We start from the raw sequence: 14,330 nt of genomic DNA, 5'->3' as shown, positions 1-14,330 counted from the left end.
AACATTATGAGTTTGTTTTATTCACAATATTCTATTCCACTTTAGGTGATATCAGATAGATTGTAGATTAAAAATAATTGTAGATTGAAAATAATATTATATCTACATTGTCAACTTTATGTGAATAAAGTTTCCCTAATTTCCTTTTCAGTCTCTGTAAGATCTGTTACAATATCCTCTCTTTTACTTCTATTTTCCAAATCTTTGCAGTGGTGTTAGTATCTGACCCACGTGTGTAGAGTTCAGGGCCAGTTTAAGGTCTTGGCAAGGATCTCACTTCTAGTTCAGTCTTGCAAGTCTTTGGAACCGTGACTGCGGCCAGATTCATGCGTGAGGATTGTAGAGATGAACAAAGCAATTCAGGCTCAACTTAAAGCAGCTGCTTTTCTGAGTTCCTCCCTCCACGTGGTTCTATCAACACCTTTCAGTTCCCTGAAACATAGTTTTTCTTTTTTTCCAGAAAGCAAGCCATTCAGTGTTCACCTTGCTTTACTTAATTAAAATTTCTCATGACGCCAGCAGCGTCCACAGGTAAGCAGTAAAATATCCTGAAGGCGCATAGTGAAGGTCTTGGGGAGAGGAGCAGAGCACTCTCAAGTGGGGACGAATTTTTCTTCTTCAGAGGTTTTAGAAATTTTGCTAACTGACTCCTTTGCCTACTCTTCAGTCATGAGAGAGAGCACTTTCCTGGGCACCTTCTGTTTGCACTGATGCTACTTTTAGATTGGTTCTGCTTTACGTTTAGCCCAGGGGACCATGCACTCAATCTTGTGTTCTTTGAGTCACCTGATGTGACATCCTTTATTGAGTCTTCAGATATCTGCTAAGTCTTCTCGATGTCAGACATACGCCCTACCTAAGCGCCCAGCGACATTCGATGGGGGCTATGTCATAGGATAAACCTATTCCATCTTACTCAACTGGAACCTGATAGGGGATTTTTGATCGGAAGGTGATACACTTTGGACAGATCTTCGTACCTATCAATTCGCTGGGGATATGGAGGGTCTAGTCAATGGGACTGGTGCTGATGCGATTGTTCAAGGATCAGCCCCCTCCGCGTGTCCTTGAAGGAGTTTTATTCAAGAGCAGGCTTCTTTTTAACTCAGAGAAAGAGAAACCATTTGCCACACGTCTTGGTGTCACAGGACCGCGTAGTCTCACAGAACTCCGCCTCTGTCAACCCATTTTACTAGCCCATTGCCTCGTGACGGTTTCATTTGTCAATATTTGCTAATTGAATCATCCTTTTATGTGGCACTTGCGGTAAGCTTAAAAGACCATTTCATATAAGATTTCTTGGATGAAGCACAGAAATTCTTGTATGTTACAGCTTCCCTTTGAATTGTAAAATAGTCTTTTTTCAAAAAATTTGTTAACCAGTTCAGGAAGGTGTTAGGATGGTGAGAGTTTATGCCATGCTGAAGTACTCAAAAAGAGATGATTGCCTGTAATTGACTGCAATCCTCTTGCATTTACGTTACCAGTAAATCTCCTGTAAGCAGTTTACTCGTTCACACACTGAAAAGTATGTGGATTAGGGAGGGAAAAGACTCTGTGGGAATTTCTAAAGATCAAGAACGCTGGCTAGCTCCGTTGAATCTAATTTTCTATCCTTGATGTTCAGTGCAGAATAAGTATATTATCCTAAAATGGATATTAGTGACAACCTATGGAAGAGAGAAATAAGCAACATTAATCGAAACCTTCAGGTGACATGGATAGTACGAATATGCATGAACACACAGGCACACACACATATATATTCTGATTTTCAAACTAATTGTACTACGTGTACAAAGTGACTCTATAAAACTTACCACTAGCTAGAATTGAATTCAGAATAACTCAGCCACCTACTGTAACAGATCCACTGGGAGTTTATGTGCTTTGGACCTTCTATCTTGGCACTAGTATCTTGTTTGGGATGTTTGGATTCTTTCACTCTCCCATGCAAATACCCGGCCTGCGGGTCAGAAGAAGGCTAGCAGGTCAGGGTTCACAGTCCTGCACTTTGATCACCCAGCAGGACAACCTCACAAGTGCTAATGCTTGTGTGCTCCACAATAGCAACGAAAGCAAACATTTCAGGGAGCTTCTGTGCCCAGTACGAGGCTGGTGGTCACTGATAACGAGAAGGCTGTGTCTGGTGGGTTTTTGCCCTCAGAGAGTTTACAGTGTCCTGAGTCTACATTGCAGAATTTTCCTTGAGCTAAGGAATGCATAATGAGAGGTCACGAGAGTTCAGCTCTTCTTTCCTTTTCCATTTTCTTCCACTTTCTATATGGAAATGTATTTTTTGTATCACTCCTTCTAAAGGTGGCAGAAGCAATAAAGAAGTGTGTGTGTGTGTGTGTGTGTGTGTGTGTGTGTGTGAGCAATTTTTGCTCAAGGCTAGCACTGTACTACTTTGGGCCGTAGCTCTACTACTGGTTTTCTGGTGGTTAATTGGAGATGCTGTCTCGTGGACTTTCCTGCTGCAGCTGGCTTGGAACCACGATCCTCAGATCCCAGCCTCCTACATAGCTAGGATTGCAGGTGTGTGAAGGTGTGTAATCCAGTGCTCTGCCTTTTTTTTTTTTTTCTGGTCCTGGGGCTTGAACTCTAGGTGGAGAACTGTCCTTGAGCTCCTTCTGCCCAAGGCTAGTGCTCTACCACTTGAGCCACAGCGCCACTCCTCAGTTTTTCTGATTAATCACAGATACAAACCTCACAGTCTTTACTCCCCGGCTGGCTTTAAACCCGGGGTCCTCAGATCTCAGTCTCTTGCGTAGCTAGGATGACAGGCGTGAGCCACCAGCGCCTGGCTTGAAGAATGAGAAACGTTTCATCTGCCTTTTTGAAAGTCCTGAGACATCTTCTAACTGAGAACGAAGGTAGAAGGAGACAGATTCTGAGCATTGCCTCATTAACGGGACAAGCACACTCTCTTTCTGGATCCTTCCACACTGCCCAAACCGCATAAGCAATCTCAAGTCTTGGAATACTGCGGCGTCTCTTAAGTTCTTTTCTTCAGACCTTTCAGCATCTAAGGATAAAAGAGGGGAGCTGCTTGCAGACGCGGCTCCCGCCTGCTTCGGCTTTCCTGTGACCTGCGTTGCTCTTGCTTTCCATTCGCCTGGGCTGGGCCGTGTTCTCTGACTTGCACTCGCTGTCGGCACAGGTATCCTGACGTGGGCTCACCCTGTTCCCTAGCACGCGACATCGCACGCACCTGCAGCTGCTGAATACGTCGCATGCCAAACCCCAGAGTGCAACAAGAAGAAGAAAAGAACTGCCGCACGATTTAGGAGACAGCAGTGAGGGATGGGTAGAGAAATGATTCCTGGTGGTGAGCAGCACAGGCTAGTTTTGCTTCCTGCTTTCATTCTGTGAGGTTTTCATAACAAGTATTTGCGAAGCAAGGATAACTAATCAGAACAAAGGAGCAAGGTGGCGCCTGTGAATTTTGTTTACTTTCAGCCACTACCGAAAGGCAGCTCTAATGAAATCGTATGTAGCAGCGCTTTGGGGTAGAGTTAATACAATTGATGACTGTGATCGGCGGAGCTAGTGGAAGGAATCGCAGACACCCTGGCTTCCGTGATTACCGTGAGGTTTCTTTTACAGTTACTCATCGTGGTAGCACGTTTTGTTTGTGTCTTTGTTTTGTTGTGGTGCTAAGATTGGAATCCCTTAGAGGCCTTCCAGCTGACTCCTTCAGGTGAACCTAAAGGCCACGAATTCAGACCACTGAGCCTCAAGAACACCTGGCCCGGGGTGTCTGGTGAAGCTGTGTTAAAGCAAATGGCGTAGACTCCTGGATTCACAGGTTGAAAACAGGAACTTTGCACCGCATCACAGAGTCACAGCCCGTGACCTGGGAACACGCACAGAGCCGGTCTGTATCCACTGACTCCAAGCCCACGAACCTCCAGAGAGAAGGGCGGCCAGCGACTAGAGGGGCCAAACATCGTAGGATGAAAACATCAGTAACAACAGTAGCTAATATCTATCGACTGCTTCGCTTGGGATTCCTTCCTTCGTCCTGTTGACCTTTATGAAATATATTGTTACTTTCCCATGTTATGGAGGAGGAGACTGGGAAGCATCAATGGTTCAGTGGCTGGGGGAATTCCTCCTTGTGTCCATTTCAAGCTGTTTACATAGCTCGTGGTAGAAAAGAGGACATTGCTGTTTGATAATTGGGTTATACTATTCATAGTTTTTATGTCGTTGAGTCCCGTTGATTTTATAATGGAACCAGAAACTTTGGAAGGTTCATTTGTCCAAGATTATCCAAGTCGTAGATGAGAGGGAAGAGAGTAAAACGGAAGGCTTTTGGTGAGCACTAACTTTTTGACAGCAGCATTAGGATATTGTTAGCTGTTGGCTCCTTGCATCGCTTCTGTAATCGGGAGTTTGCTACCATCTAGTGGGACAACCGAGTCATTGCTGGTTCAAGTCTCAGCTACTGTGTTTAGAGAATCTTCCCTCCCTCTTGCACAAGTCCCTCTCTCCCCAAATATACAGATGATCCTAGGATTTGGGCGAGGAGGATTTACACATGTCCTTAAGTATATTAATTTAAAGTTCATGTTATCTACATGAAGTACATCTTCAAGGTCACGCAACATAACCTAAAATTAAAAGTAAGACACCAAATCTTTTCACCTCTGGTTCAATGCACTTTTCCTCTGTATTCTGTAAATAGGTCCTTTCAATTCACAGAATTAAAAAAAATCAAGGTATCTGTCTAAATACTGTGAGTATTTTTAGTGTACGCAACATTATTCCATTATTTTGGCAGTTATCGCTTAGGGATTGTTAGTGAGAGGGAAGACCTTGTATGTGTATAATGTGAATGTATCTGTAAGGCCATATCTGTGTAAAGTCATGTCCATCACTGTATTTACAATCTCTTCTTATACCAGCAGAATAAATTTCCCTTGCTTGGTCCCCCTTCCCAATGAGTTATGTTAGCCTAGAAGTATATGTGATGTCAGAGTACTGGTGGTCAGTATTTAAAAAATATAATTAGCAAATGTTAAGAGTATAAATAATATTCTGTATTCGATGTATAAAATATATTTATGCCACTATAATCACAGCAGTAGAGGAGTTTTATAACAAGTTCCAAACAGAGTTTTAAAAGTGTATTTTTTTTACCTTTGATAAATGAAGTTTTCATATTAAGTAGCATATAAGAGCTACCAGGATGTACTTTTTAGTAGTTTTAAGGACTGGTTTACTAATGTACACAATGCCTCATGTATTCATAAAATATTATTTTATAGATCATATGCACATAGCTACTGGGCTTTTGGGATCCACTCCTATGTACACAGGGGTTACAGTTACCTTACAGTCAGGTAATGAATACATTTCTTTTGGAAAAGTGTTGCTTCCCTCGTATTCTTCCAGTGTCCCTGCTGACCCCCCTCACAAATTCATTTTCTTTTTTTCCTTCTTCTTCGTTATTGTTAAAGTGAAGTACAGAGGGGTTACAGTTTGATATGTAAGGCAAGTACATTTCTTATCCAGCTTGTTACCACCTCCCTTGTATAGTTCATTTTCAACACAGTGTCTAGTGGCTATCATTGCTGCATCTGTTCACCTTTTGTCCTGCCATTTCTATGCTCCCTCTTATCCTTCCCCAAACAATAAACTTACATACACGACAAAAGATACAGAAAACAAAAAAATAGCGACAAAGAAGGGAAAAAAGCAAAATAACATAAACCTCTTGTTTCCATTTCTTGAAGTTGACTTTGATAACCATTTTGTAGGATCACATGCAGTCTTTGTGATCCTCTCCTAAGATCCTGTGGTCTCACTATGTTAATGTCTAGAGGCCTGTATAATTTATCATGCACCAGTGTATTTTGATTTTTTTTTACCACCCAGTATATTTACAGTCACCTTCCAGTTCTCACAAACAAGGGAAACCATGCAGCCTACATTTCTTTGGGTCTGGCTTATTGTGTATTTATCGAATAGAACACAAACAACTGCACCCTAAAGCTACCAGCACAACCATGCTCATTGCAGCATAATTTCCCATGATATAGAATCAGCTCAGATGCCATGCAGTGGATGAATGGATCAAGAAAGCACGGTATATGTGCACAATGGAATTCTACTCATCCATCAGAACCATCACCGCAGTGCTCATTCATTATCATCCTCTTTAATTCTACAAAATCCTGAACACATTTAAAATACTTACCACATGTTGAGCCAATTTTGACCAATGGGAAAAGAGGAAAAAGAAAAATTTTAAAAATTAAAAATCTTTGCACCTAAACAAAAACGTATGAAAAGAACTGTTAAGATATGTCAATAGAAAAATACCTTGGTGATTACAACCACAGCTCAACTTGAGTGAAATTGCTTTCAGTAACCATCATGTCCCATGGGAGAATGATTGATTGGTTCTCTTTTAAGTTCAAAGGCTCTGAATCACATTACCCAGGTTTACATTCCAGCACTTCTGACATTGACCAAACTGTCGCCAGCCACTTAATTTCTTTTTGTCAGTTTTCTGATTTATAAAATTGGCATAATAATTGTGGCTATCTCACCGTATGTGTGTGTTCTATCTGTGCAACTATTAAAATGATTATAATTAATTGTCTCTGGTTAGAGATTTTGTAACTCTCTAAGTCTAGGCGTAGCTCAGTGGATCGTGAGTCGGGTAACATCTCCCAGTCTTTGTTCTAACCATTTGCTAGTAATTCTGTCCCTGGAGGGGACAATTTCTCAGTGTCTTGGACAAGGCAGGGCTATTCTGAGTATGTCTGATCGGCCGCTGTGCTGTTCAGTGTAGGGCTTTCCTACCACAGCTAGATCAAAAGTGGACTAATGCAGGGGGAGCCATTATCCTGACAGCTTCTCAGAAAGTGTGGGAGTATTTAGGCGTCCTAAGAGGAAAAGATGAAACGGGTTAGTCTTTAAATGTAAAAGGACAACATTAATTTCTGGCCTTATCCTTGGCTTGCAGGTTGCTGGGCATATGACTATAAACAAAACTGGTCCCTCAGAGAGGTCATGGCATTGTGGCGGTGGGTTGGGGTGGGGTTCCCATGGAGGCGGTGGGGTGGGGGTGGGGGTCCCATGGAGGGTTCCTTAGGAAATCGTCTCTTCACTTCTCTCGGTGTCGCACACCATGGGAGATTTGGAGAAAAGCCATGGCAACTTTGTACCAGAATCAGGCCGCATGTCGGCACGAAATGACAAAATGCTAGCCTCGAAAAATTTTCTTCTCTCTCATTTCTATCTTAAACGTTGTTTTAAGCTAATACTTAAACCAGAAAAAAATGTGCCTATTTATGGTTTGCAGTGCAATGTTACAGTATATGGACACACTTTAAAGACCTGTTCAATGTTAAAAACATATCTCCTCGATCACCTGTCATTTCCTTGCCGTGTAAGTTTTAATCATTCTAGTTTCTGGAAATGCACATTCTATTATGGTAGCAAAGCATTGGCTCAGGCTTCATTTTTGGTAGCTGTTGGTATTCTGTAGACTGTTTTATCCTTTCTTGATGGATAAAATATAGCTGGCTGGTTTATTGATACTCTTTAGTTAGGTACAATATCATATGTTTCTTGTTTTTAATTTTCCCCCATTTCTCAAATGTCATTTCCCACTGTCCATACTTCCCATATCTACTTTTGTTGTATATGTTCTTCTTAAATATAGTCTTATTTAATTTTTTTTTAGTTTGTGTAAAATGTGGTTTCTTATTTTTATCAACACTGTGATCTATCCATGTTGCTAACGTGGATAACTTCTGGGTTTATTAATTTTATGATATTGATGGTATCAGTCACAATCTAGCTGTAAGTTATACAGTAGGATTTCCTGACTTCGAACAAAATAAAACCTTACTATATTATCTTACTACTTATCATGTAGGTCATTCCAGACTCCCCCTTTTGGAGTCCTAAAAAAAACCACTCACTCCTCTTCATTAACTTATTTAATTGTCCTAACAATTAAATAATACATATATCATTTGTATCACAATTTCAGCTTTTCCAGACTTTGTGTTTGAGGAAGAGAGCCTATTTTAAGTTAGCACGCATCCTAAAAGGCCATGCCAGTGTGTAATTGATTAAACATTAAAGTGCTCTCTCTCTGTCTCTCTCTGTCTCTGTCTCTGTCTCTCTGTCTCTGTCTCTGTCTCTCTCTCTCTCTCTCTCTCTCTCTCTCTCTCTCTCTCTCTCCAATATGTGTAGGTGAGTATTTGTCTCTGAGTTACATCATCAAGCTAAACCTGCTTGGGTAGGGTTTTATATTGCTCTAGGCAGGGTAAAATGTGGATGAAATGCATAAATGACTTATTTGGCTTATTTCAGTGCCTCTAAGCTACAGACCTGACCCTGATTCTGCACTTCCAGCATAAGAACACAAACGAAGGCTCACGCGATCTATGTCTAAATGCTGAAACCTTTCAGATCAAGCTGGCAAGCTCTTATAGCTGTTGTATTCTTGGAAGCTGCCAAATAGAACTGCACGACAATTTGGAAATACAGGTTTACGTTGGAAAGTCTAGACTCCAAGCTCTTAACAGAACGGGTAGGGTTCACCTTCAACTCCCAGCCTGCCCTTCGTCCGGAGCGCTAGCTGGGGGATCCCATCCGTGAGTAGACCCTGACCCGCACGCTGCCCACGCTCTGTACCCACAGAGGCCTTGAGCCCCTCCTTGGCATCTGCAGCAGGGCTGGGGGCAGTGGGGTCTGCTTAAAGAGGAGGCCCGCAAAGGTGCTAACGGTTTGCTTGGAGTTCCGGGTAGCAGCATGAAAGGAGGGAGAGTGGACTCTAGAGGGACTCTTCCTGGACTCCAGGAAAGGGGCCCTGGCTAGAAGACTGCAATAGGACGCCCAGAAGTGCGGCGCCCAGAGCCTCAGTGTGCGGGGGAGAGGAAACTGGTCAAGTGCTAAGGCTTCTTGCAGACATCTCCTGAAGAAGGACATAGAATTGCTTTCATTTCATTTCCAAGTGGCACAGTGGCTGCCTGAGATTGTACAGAGGTGAGATGTCTATTTGGGGAGTAAAATGAACCACAGATGAGAACAAGAGGCATCTTGAAAGTCCCTTTTCATTCTGTTCTACCTGCGTACTACAGATTTGAATCACCAGTGCCCTCTGCCCCAGGACAGCTGTTTAAAGGAGAGGCTGGGAACGGGAAGGACGTGTGGAGAGAGACCACCTCCTCACAGAGTTTTCTTAATATGGGACTATGGAGTTGTTTGGAAATGAGATGATGCACAGGTTTCAAAGAAAATGTTTATCTAGTTATCTGTGACCGGATAGGAAAGACCCAGTTCTGTGAAGTCCATATCACAGATGTTCTTGATGTTTCATTCAAGGGATGTAATGAGTCTTTTGTTAAATTGTACAGTGGGGATGGGAGGCACAGTCTGAACCTTATTCCTAATTTGTGTCCTACGCCTTTATTGCTAGCTTACACTGGAGGCATAGCTCAGAGGTGAGGCTCTGATTTCCAACTCCTCTACTACAAGCAAATAGTACTGTATCCTGAAGCCATATTTTCACAAGGAAATTGTGATTGGAAAGCATCAACAAGTAGGCTTACAAGCTGGAGAGACAGTGAAGCTAGGATGGGTGTGTACTTGTTGGTTTATTTGAAACGCGATCTCATAACTTAGCCCTGTCTGGCCCTGAACATACAGTCCTCCAACCTTAGCCTTCCAAGTGCTAGGATTACAGGCATCCATCTGTGATTTATTAGCTTTTTGCCGCCGAATTCTTTCAAGGCATTTGATAGGTGGATAGTAATGGACTCAGGTCACTTGGAGCACGAGAGGAGATTGCAGGTGACTGTCACTATTATGACCGAGTGCCTTTCTGGGAGGAAGGTCCATGAAGGCATTGAGATACTCTCCCCTGAGAGTATCCTTTGTTAGTCTCACTGTGTGTGAGTATCTAGAATCCTATACGATTTATCATATCCCAGTGTATGTTAGATCTAATTTCTGCCTACCAGAGAGAACATGCGCCGTTTGTTATAAATTGACTTTGGTAATTTTCAATTGATGACAGTATTGATTTTATTTGATTCAAAAATCACTGGTTTCATTTCTATTCAAGTCAATAGCTGAGGATTCTTCACAATGTAATTTCTCTGCCTTTCTCACAGAAACAATTGGAGTAATGGCTGAGGGTAATTGTTGATTTCACTTTTGGATACCATAATTGAAATCTCTTGAATGAAAACACATCGTATCTATGATAATCTAGATGAGAAAAACATTCTGCCGATTACAATGAGTTACTTCCTCCCATGCTGTTCCGCTTTGAGATCAGTATTTCATTTTAATTTTATTTGACAATGCCTAAACGTATAAACTAAACTACCTCTGACTTGCTGATATAGAAAGTTTTTTAAAAACAATTTTTACCATTGATGTCTTTGTATGTCTTTCATTTGATTTAGAAATCTATTCAAATTATTTTGTCTGCCTTAAGAGTGCTTTGTCATCTTCTGCATGACAAAAATCTTGACCTGAGGACTTTCCAGGTGGGGGAAAATAAAAAAGGTCTCTGACTTTCTTGCTTTGTTTTTTGCAACCCCTTTATCTTCTCCAAGGCTATTCCTTGGAGAAGCTCAGTTATTCTATTCTCTAATAGCCAGAAAGTATTCCGATGTGCTTCTGTACCTAGAGCCGAACCTGTCGCTAGCCCTTCATGGCCCGCCAATCTTTACTGGCTACCGTCCTATTGTCCCTATGGGATGAGGGCCTACGACATACCACTTGGCAATTATTTTGAATCCCCATCTGTAAAGAGCCTTTGATCCCATCCCTCTCCCAACAAAGTTGCATCTAAGGGTGCCTGCCTTCCTGCGATGCCAGGGAGCGCCACGTACTCCAAACCCCAGCTGTTGATTCCTTCCAGCACCCGTGCCTTTAAGACGGCCCTGCACCAGCCTCTGTCTGCAGCTGTGTGAGAAACAGTGAGGCCGGTCACCCCCCGCAGATTCGTGAGCACCCCTTCATGATCAGTGCCAGCTTCAACTGCTTTCTCAGGGGGCACTGTGGCCAAGCGAATGGCCAAGCACGGCCCAGGGTGTAGGGAAAGTGCTAAGTGCTCTCTGGTGGCAAGTTCAGTCGTTGCTGTTCAACCGCAGGGGCCATTGCTAGAGTGGACCTCACAGAGTGGACTTATCAGCAAATCGTGTGTGATTGGACCTGGATTATGTGCTCCGTGCGCTTCTGATTAAGACATCATACCTCAGCTAGTCCTGTGAAAACCAAATACACTATCACTGCTTTGTATTAATATTTTAAAAATAATGTTTTCCTTAAACTAAGCAAGAGTTTTATAGCTGTACTCTGTCACCCACACTATCTTTTAAGCGATTAATCTGATTTTTTTTTTTAGAAACAAAACTATAAACATTTTTCAGGAACGAAATGAAAAAACTGCAGGACCATTTGGCCTGTTAGGCTGACATCATGGTTAAAATGAATCCGAGTCTCTCCATGAAAGTTGGCATTTCTGCTTCTTGTTAAACTACTTTCCATGATGTTCTACACAGAGAGCAGTTGCACCAGGCATATTCCAGGAGATCTAGTAGTAATTTCATTGAGATCTGATTTTAGAGTCTATTTCTGTGCAACCATCTGCATTAAGACATGTACCCACAAGGTGGAGGCAAAGCTTTTGGATCTGAGTCAAACGTGTTCTGCAACTTCACCGTACAGCATATGTAAGATCTCATCTTCACATTAAAGACCGGACACAGACATGGAAAGGAATTCATCCTTACGGGAATCCCCCGCCCCTGCTCTATGAATGGTTGAATAGCACTGCTGTTGTTCGCTGCGAGCTAGAACTCAGCAAGCAGCAGACGTTCTGAGATAGGAGCCTTGAAGCGGGAGGTGTGCTGGAAGGGACAGTTAGGTATTCTCTTGGCCGGATGGGGGAAGAAAAGTACTATCACATCCGGGAAGAACTGGACAAGGAAAAGGATGCCATTTGATGGCTTATGGTTGGGATTTCCTTAGGGGAAGATAAAAAAAAAGTTTCATGTGTGTAGCTAAGGACAAATACTCAGATGAAGGTCATGCAGTGTGAAACGTTTACCCCTGCGGGAGTGTGAACAGCCACTGGCCAGCAGACGAAACCCAGGGGCAGATCCCAAATTCTTTCCCAATGGGGCGGAGAACACAGCAGCTGTTACTCGGGACTGATGAACTCTGAGCCTGAGGGTGCCGGCGTTCTCTTTATGATTCCCATTAGAGTCTGCTGGGCAGGCCGAGCTGAGGAGACCCAGTCCACGGGCTGCGGGGGGGGGGGGGGGAAGGGGGAGAGAGGACCATGGTGGGGACAGGTTTGCAAAAGGACAGTCCATCAAGACATAAAAGGCAACCTCCGGAGTCTTCTTGTTTCCTTGGAGTTATTTCCCAACCGAAACTGGGAAACTACTGTTACTGAGTTAAAGGACATCATGGAATGGTTTTCCCCTTCCTGTGTCTTAAGATCAAAATACCCATTGCGGGGATTCCAGGAAGGGGTTATGTTTCTGAAGTATATTTCCACTCGATCACGTAATATAATAATCCCGTGAAGACCATTGATGGCAATGCTTCTGGGGTGTTTCAGAAATCTCATAGGAATCCAGAAAAACACAAACACCAGATGTTATTGCTGCCGCTTTCAAGGAAGTTAGAACTTGGTGACAATTAAGTGGTATGCTTTTGTTTGGTAAAACATCCATCCAGGATTTGTCGGAAAAGTATTTTGTAGCTGTGGTTCACATTTACCATCAGCTGACTTTAGGAAATTACAACTGATGAAGTTAGAGCACTGTATCAATCAGTTGCAAATGTTGAGAGGGAGGGAGGGAGGGAGGGAGGGAGGGAGGGAGAGAAGAGAGAGAGAGAGAGAGAGAGAGAGAGAGAGAGAGAGAGAGAGAGAGAGAGAGAGAGGAGAGAGAGAGAGAGAGAGAGAGAGAGAGAGAGAGAATCTTTTACAGAATGAAAATTCTTCCCCAAAGCTCTAGCATGTAAATCCTGCTTGAATGTCTGGCCTTTGGGCTGCTCTGTGGATTTCAGACTTGCCTGCTCCACAGTGGGGAAGCAAATGTTTCATGCAGAGCCTTCTTTTTGCGAATGAACCTGTTCATTTATTGGGAGAACTCTGTTCTCATAAGTGTCATTCTAATGTACTTTTTCATTTTTTTTTCTATCATGGGAAGGATCCAGGATTTTGGATAAAGATGATCTCCAGAGTATTCCAAAAAATTGAGGGCTTGGAATTAACATGCTAGAACCAGTGCTGATGAACGGGTGGATGAAAACCACAAGCAATTCAATGTTGAGTAGCACTTAAGAAGTGAGCGTGTGTTGTTCTGTCAAAAGACGTCTTAAGAAATTGAAAATATATGGACATGATTATTTATGTAAGATGTAAGATTAAAACTCATACCAAAATGAAAAAAAAATGGTGAAAGACGTTCAAAGTTCAGTCAATCCAATATCCAGTTCTACCCAATCAAACATAAAATACTTGCTCAAATGGACCAATTTTCAGTAGTTCAGGAATGATTTGTAAATGTCATTTTTCATAAAGGAACAGAACAGAATTTGCCACAGCAATGATTCTGAGCAATGCAAACACATTAAGTAAATTTGGGGAAAAAAAAAGGTTAAATTAGAAACAGAAAATTGTGACTCTTCACATGAAATATGCCAAACAAATGTGGTTTTTAGCCATGCCCATTAATCTTCCTTGGAATGCCTAGATGGGCAGGTAAGTCTCTGCTTTGTTCTTTACAAACTCAGTGCCTTTAAGTCACTGATTTCTTTGGTGGTTTGTCTTCTCATATTTTATCAGTAGTATTTGTTTGAAGCAACAGTAGTGCAATTTTTTTGGCTTCTGTAAAACAAGTTTTACTAATGCAATGAGGGTTTTTTTTTTAATCATTTTCAGCTATAGATCAATAAGCGCACCATGTAAAAAACTATCTAGTTCTAATTTGTTAGTTCCATCGAATTTTTTCCTAGATATTGTCTCTGTTTTTAAAATCTGAACCTTTTAATTTTCTATATTTATTAATTTAATTTAATTTTATTTTATTGTCAAGGTTGATGTGCAGAGGAGTTACCATTACATACGTAAGGTTGTGAGTATATTTCTTGTCAAACTTGTTATGCAGTTTTTTCAAGGCAACATTTTAAAGTTTTAGTGGTAATGTTACTTTATTATGCAGTGGACAGTTTGTTGCTTTTTGACGTTGTGGCATCTGAAGACCTTATGGCAGGTTCATTTTCTGTTTTGGAGGTTTTGTGACTGGCAGGGCTGCAGCTTCTACCAC

The sequence above is a fragment of the Perognathus longimembris genome, chromosome 16 (assembly GCF_023159225.1).
Source record: "Perognathus longimembris pacificus isolate PPM17 chromosome 16, ASM2315922v1, whole genome shotgun sequence".
Classification (NCBI taxonomy): Eukaryota; Metazoa; Chordata; class Mammalia; order Rodentia; family Heteromyidae; genus Perognathus; species Perognathus longimembris.
Note: the sequence above shows the minus strand (reverse complement) of the source record.